Source organism: Rhineura floridana, chromosome 7, assembly GCF_030035675.1.
Source record: "Rhineura floridana isolate rRhiFlo1 chromosome 7, rRhiFlo1.hap2, whole genome shotgun sequence".
In the NCBI taxonomy this organism is placed as follows: Eukaryota; Metazoa; Chordata; class Lepidosauria; order Squamata; family Rhineuridae; genus Rhineura; species Rhineura floridana.
The window spans coordinates 68,815,293-68,821,192 of NC_084486.1; the positions used below are offsets into that span (position 1 = coordinate 68,815,293).

The window sequence follows — 5,900 nt, forward strand, 5'->3', positions numbered from 1 at the left end:
CCTAGTGCAAACTCAAGAGCAGGGGACGTTTCAAAGGCTAGTCTTTGGTTTAAGGAGGACTCGCATGTCCCACCACCATAAACTTAGTAATATACTTTAAATATGGTCCCATAACTGTTATTGAATTTAATTGGTGAACTTCAGGTTTTTTCTTCCTTGGGCTTTTTCTTCAAGCACTATAAATCCCTCTCTTTGGTAAAGATATTATGGGCTACAGCAGACCCAGTAACTATCCAATTGGTGTTATTAGTCTTTTCCTCCTCTCTCACACGTATCCTCACATCAGCTCATGTGCCTTTCTCTGCTATTGCCAGTGGCTATTGGTTCCTTAGTCCCAGCAATTATGCATATATACACAGGGGACACCGTCTCCCTGCCCTGCTCATTCTTTTCTTCTTATTGTGCAAGCTAACAATATTTGTCACATCTGCACAGTTCATTAAAATAGCCCTCACTCCCTTGTGCTAAGGCAGCAGTCTCTATGCCCTCCAAGTGACACATCATACTTTTACCTATTGGTAGGGATGATACTAGGATTTATCTACTTACTTATTGCAAAATCCTTCTTTTGTTTTACAAGAGAGCCATGAACTTATTGGTGTCTTAACTATAAAGTGAAAACCACTAAATTGATTGATGAGATGCAATTTCATAGCTAGGGTTTGCACTTTGACATAGATAATAAATCTATGGCTCACCATGTTCATGCAGATTGCTGCAAACTTTGTTTACATGGTTGGGATCCTTTGGTCCATTGTTCTTTGGTCCAGCTGGTCTTTAGGTGCTGAATAAGGTCATTTATGTCCAGACCGTGTGTGTGTGTGTGTGTGTGTGTGTGTGTGTGTGAGAGAGAGAGAGAGAGAGAGAGAGAGAGAGAGAGAGAATGAATGAATGAATGAATGAATGAGTTAGGAAAGCCACTCCTGATAGTACCCAGTGATATCAGTGACACTTGAGATGCATACTTTTAGGACCCCTTCTGTTTTTTAGATTTGTTTTAAACTGTTTTTAATGCTGTATTTTAAATTGTTGTGACCTGCTGTGGGATCTTAGAGTGAAGGGCGGGTAATAAATCAAAATAATTAATCATCATCATCTGTGTTACCTCAAGGCCACTGCTACCTGATTTCCACAATCCAAACAATGATGTTGATGTACACAGGGTTTACGTATGCCATATCTAGACCTATTTGTCCAGAGAAGTTCTCCTGACCTGCCAGTTTGCCATTAAAGTGAAATAGGACAAACTGTTTTGACCATCTCTGGTGTAGAAACTTCAGGATGATGTACAAGTTACTACAAGAGATCATTTCTGAATATTCACTTCTGTAGCAAAGTTTGGAATCAACTCCCCACACTGATTACCTGCAGTAGCGTAGTGGCAAACTCAGAAGTGCAGAATCCCTTCATGATCGTCATGCCACACCCCCTCACAGCCACAGCCACTTTTCCTCAGTACCCTTGCTCTTCATGTTGTCTCTAAATCCAAACTCCACTACAATAGACATCCCTAGGAGCCAATGAGCATGAAAGGGGAGGCTTCATGTTAGCTAATGAGAAGAATCTTCTCAGCGGTTGACTCATCTCCTTTCACTATGATTGGCTCCAATCAGCATGAAAGGACAAGGACTCTGCTTAGTGGCCAACACACTGTCCTTTCATGCTGATTGGCCCATACATAGAGACCTGACTAGGACCCTGCTCCCAAAAAAGTAAGAGGTCTATCATCCTTTGCATCCATGGAGGACTACACTACTTACATGTGGTTTACTTAGAATGTGTGGTGCTGATGTGGGTACCTCCCATTCAGATTTACTAATCAACATGGGAAGATGATTCCCCAGCATTACTAAGCCCACATGGAATCTGTACAATACAGGAGTGTTTTTTTTCTCTTGTGGCAACTTTGCCACTGTTTGAACTGGCCCTTGATTGTCATTTTCTTTCTTTTTACAGAACCATTATAGGGACACATATTCCTTCCACTGCAGTGCTCTTATGCCTACTCACTTGTTCATCTGATTTTCTCCTTCACATAACAACAGTAGTGGTGATGAATGCTGATGTCAATGCTTGGTCCAATTCCAGGCTGTCATTTTTGCAGGTAATTAGTTTGGGAACAAAAAAAGCCTTATAAAGCTGCACTTTTGCAGCAGACAAGGCCACTTATACTGACTATTTGATGAATTAGGTGGCTTACCTGCAGGAAACTGGATTTTCAATCTGAGACCTGTGACAGCATGGGAGAACCTGCCTGGATCGATTAACCCTTTAAACAGAGCCATCACAAGCCCCTTCCTCACCAAGCTCTGGAGCCTAAGGGCAGGCTTAATTAAAAGTTCCTTCAAAATATATTCCCCACTGTTTTGAGCTGCTGTGTTTCAAACGGTCTGGTGCTCTGCCAAAGCAAGACCTAGGCATATATTACAGTGACAGGTACAAAAGATATAATGTCTTTCCTTTTTCTATGTGCCACTGATCCTTGTGCTTCTAAAGTCATGAGGAAAATGTTAAATGTATATTTTAAATACCCATAACATTTTGCTCTTATCTAGTTAAAGAGCACACTGCAAATATCAATTTTTCTTTTTGTTACTGCTTTGAAAGCTCACAGGTGTATTCGATTTTTGTCATCAACTCTGTGTGCAAAGGTTGGTGCTACATTCAGCTAGACTGCTAGTGATGATTATATTCTGAAATCATCATCTACATTAGCCTTTCCCAACCTTTGGGTCCCCAGATATTGCTGGACTACAACTTCCTGGCCAATGGTCAGGAATTATGGGAACTGTAGTCTAGCAACATCCGGGGACCCAAAGCTTTGTTTGTTTGTTTGTTTTATTTATATCCTGCCCTTCCTCTCAGTAGGAGCCTAGGGTGGCCAAAAACCCCTCTAAAACATAATAAAAACAGATTTTAAAATATATTAATAGAAAACATCTTTGAAAACATCTTTTTTAAAAGCTTTAAAAACATCTTTAAAAGCAATTCCAACACAGATGCAGACTGGGATAAGGTCTTTACTTAAAAAGCTTGTTGAAAGAAGAAAGTCTTCAGTAAGTGCCCAAAAGATAACAGAGATGGCGCCTGTCTGATATTTAAGGGGAGGAATTCCAAAGGGTAGGTGCCACTACATTAAAGCTCCAATTCCTATGTTGTGCAGAATGGAGCTCCTGATAAGATGGTATCTGCAGGAGGCCCTCACCTGCAGAGCCCAGTGATCGACTGGGAATATAAGGGATAAGACATTCTTTCAAGTATCCTGGTCCCAAGCTGTATAGGGCTTTGTACACCAAAACTAGAACCTTGAACTTAGCCTGGTAACTAATAAGCAATTAGTGCAATTCTTTCAGCAGCAGGGTGTCATGTTGGTGATACTCTGCCCCAGTGAGCAGTCTCGCCGCTGCATTTTGCACCAGCTGCAGCTTCCAGACCAATCTCAAGGGCAGCCCAACATAGTGTGCATTACAGTAATCCAGCCTGGAGGTTACCAGTGCATGGACAACAGTGGTCAGGCTATCCCTGTCCAGAAACGGCTGAAGCTGTCTTACCACTGAAGCTCGTAAAAGGCACTCCTAGCCACTGTGGTCACCTGGGCCTCTAGTGACAAAGATGGATCCAGGACACACACACACGACTACAAACCTACTTTTTCAGAGGGAGTATAACCTCTTCCAAGGTAGGCAACTGACCAATTATCCAAACTCGGGAACCACCAACCAACAGTGCCTCCATCTTGCTAGGATTCAGACAAGGTTGGGAAAGGCTGGTCGACATGACTGAGAATACATGATCTATATGACTCATCTATGTTATGAGTTCATTTGTATGGGTGAAGGTACTTGATTTCTGGCAACAAGTGATTAATTGGTAAAATCTGATAAACAGGAGGTCAGTGATAACTCATGTACTTTTAAAAGTACAACTGCTGAAATTTCAAATATATAGATTTTTAAAAAATGGTTTACAATGTGGCCTCTCAAGGAGGTCAAAGAAGGATGAACCTTACAACAAGCAAGACTCTTGCTCAGTGGTAAAAAGGCATGTTTTGTATTAGTGGTGGCTTCAGCACCTTGGCCAGTTCTTTGAAGCATTGAGTGGATTCCACTGTCTTGCTGATCTGGAACCACTGGCCGCCACTGCTTTGTATTTAAACAGGGTTGGGGAACCTGTGGCCCTCCGCTGAACTGGAGATACAAGGGACTGAAATCTTCTACATTATGAAGAATATAGGAACATAGAAAGCTGCCTTACACTGAGTCAGAGCCACAGGTCCATCTAGTTCAGCATTGTCTACACCGATTGGCAACAGCTCTCCAGGGTTTCAGACAGGGATCTTGACCAGCCCTATCTGGAGATGCCAGGGATTGAACCTGGGACCTTCTGCATATGCATACAAGGCAGATGCTCTACCATTGAACTACATCTGTTCCCTTATTTCTACATTCCCCTATTTCCCCCATTTCTAGATTCTACATTGTAGAATGTTCCTGGCATCTCCAGTTCTGAGGAGTTGATGGGAAAGTCTTTTGTCTGAAACCCTAGAGAGGTGTTGCCAGTCAGAATAGACAATACTGGGTTAGATGGACAGACTGTCTGACCCGTTATGAGGCAGCTTCCTGTGTTCCTATGAATACTTTGAGGAAGGCTAAGCTGAGAATTAGTGATTTGTTCAAGGCCATCCACTGAGCTTCCTAGACAAGTGGTGATTTAAACATGAGCACCACATATTCAGCACAGTACTCTAGCCATTTCACATTTCACATTGCACTAGGGTTGCAACCAGACAGGCAGAGCCACCATGACTCTTTGGTGGTACATTGAAAACTCATGTTGGGTTCTGCCCAGTTCCAGTAGTCCCTCCAGTAAGCCTTTGTACGCCTGTGGAGCAGATGTGGGGAACATTTGGCCAACAGGCCTAATTAAGGCCACAAGACCTCTCAATTTGGCCCATGAAGCTGTTTTAGCCAAACCATACCCACTTGTCCTAAACCTGACATCATATATGGCAGGGCTTGGATGAAAGGGGCTTTGCAGACATCACCGATTAGCTGATCAATGATGCCTGCCAGTTCCCCTGGAAAGGGCTTCTCAAGTGCTGACAATCAGCTGATTGTCAGTGTTTTGCTGACTGTTTTGCCAGCTCGATTTGATTTCAAGCTTGCATGGGCAAAAATGGGTCATCTGATGTCATTGTGACCCACCTGCCAAACATGGCCCACAAGGGTGGGGAGAGGAAATAAGAATCCTAAACACGGGCCCGATCTAGTTTCCCATCCCTGCTGTTGAACTTCTAACCCTCAGCATATGCATACATAGTTGGGATTGCATTAGATGCTATACTCTTAGTGTCTGCTGTATCCCAGTTTTAATAAGGGTGAATTCAAGCACCCAAACACCATGGTGTAATTAAGTTTTTAATATTTAACTCTTTAAAATACCCTCCACTGCTGTGCTTTAACAACAACAGTCCAGAACTCTTCAGTGCTCCACAGGTATCATTATGGACAGCCTCACTTCTTGCAAAGCCCATGAACTTAGAGAAACAGAGAGATAGATAGAAGACAGGGCACTGAAAGGTACAGAAACAGAGCTATAGAGTGACATGAGGCTGTGTGGGGCCTCTGATCTGACTTAGGGAGTTATTGACACCATGCTTCAATTTCTTATTTGGTCCCCACAGATAGTCAATGCCCACAACCTATTTCCACTCAGAATCCACCACCAAACCGGGAAATTAATCAATTCCCTTTTCATCTCCACTCCACATAGGCCAAAATAAAATTTAAAAAAGGATCCCATGTCCCCCTTAAATCTCATTGCCCGAGGTTGGGAAGAGGCTAAAGTCTTTTCTAGCATATATAAAGCTCTGAGGTCCAAGTTGCCCAACCACTGATTCT

General features: G+C 42.7%; 1 non-coding gene across 1 annotated transcript; it reads right to left on the minus strand.

Annotated features, from left to right (window-relative positions):
• Nucleotides 1–4,352: 4,352 nt before the first annotated feature.
• TRNAT-UGU (transfer RNA threonine (anticodon UGU)) lies at nucleotides 4,353–4,433 on the minus strand. Its single transcript is given in 2 exon segments — nucleotides 4,353–4,388; nucleotides 4,395–4,433. It is a non-coding gene; the product is annotated as a tRNA-Thr (tRNA).
• Between the last annotated feature and the right edge of the window lie 1,467 nt (nucleotides 4,434–5,900).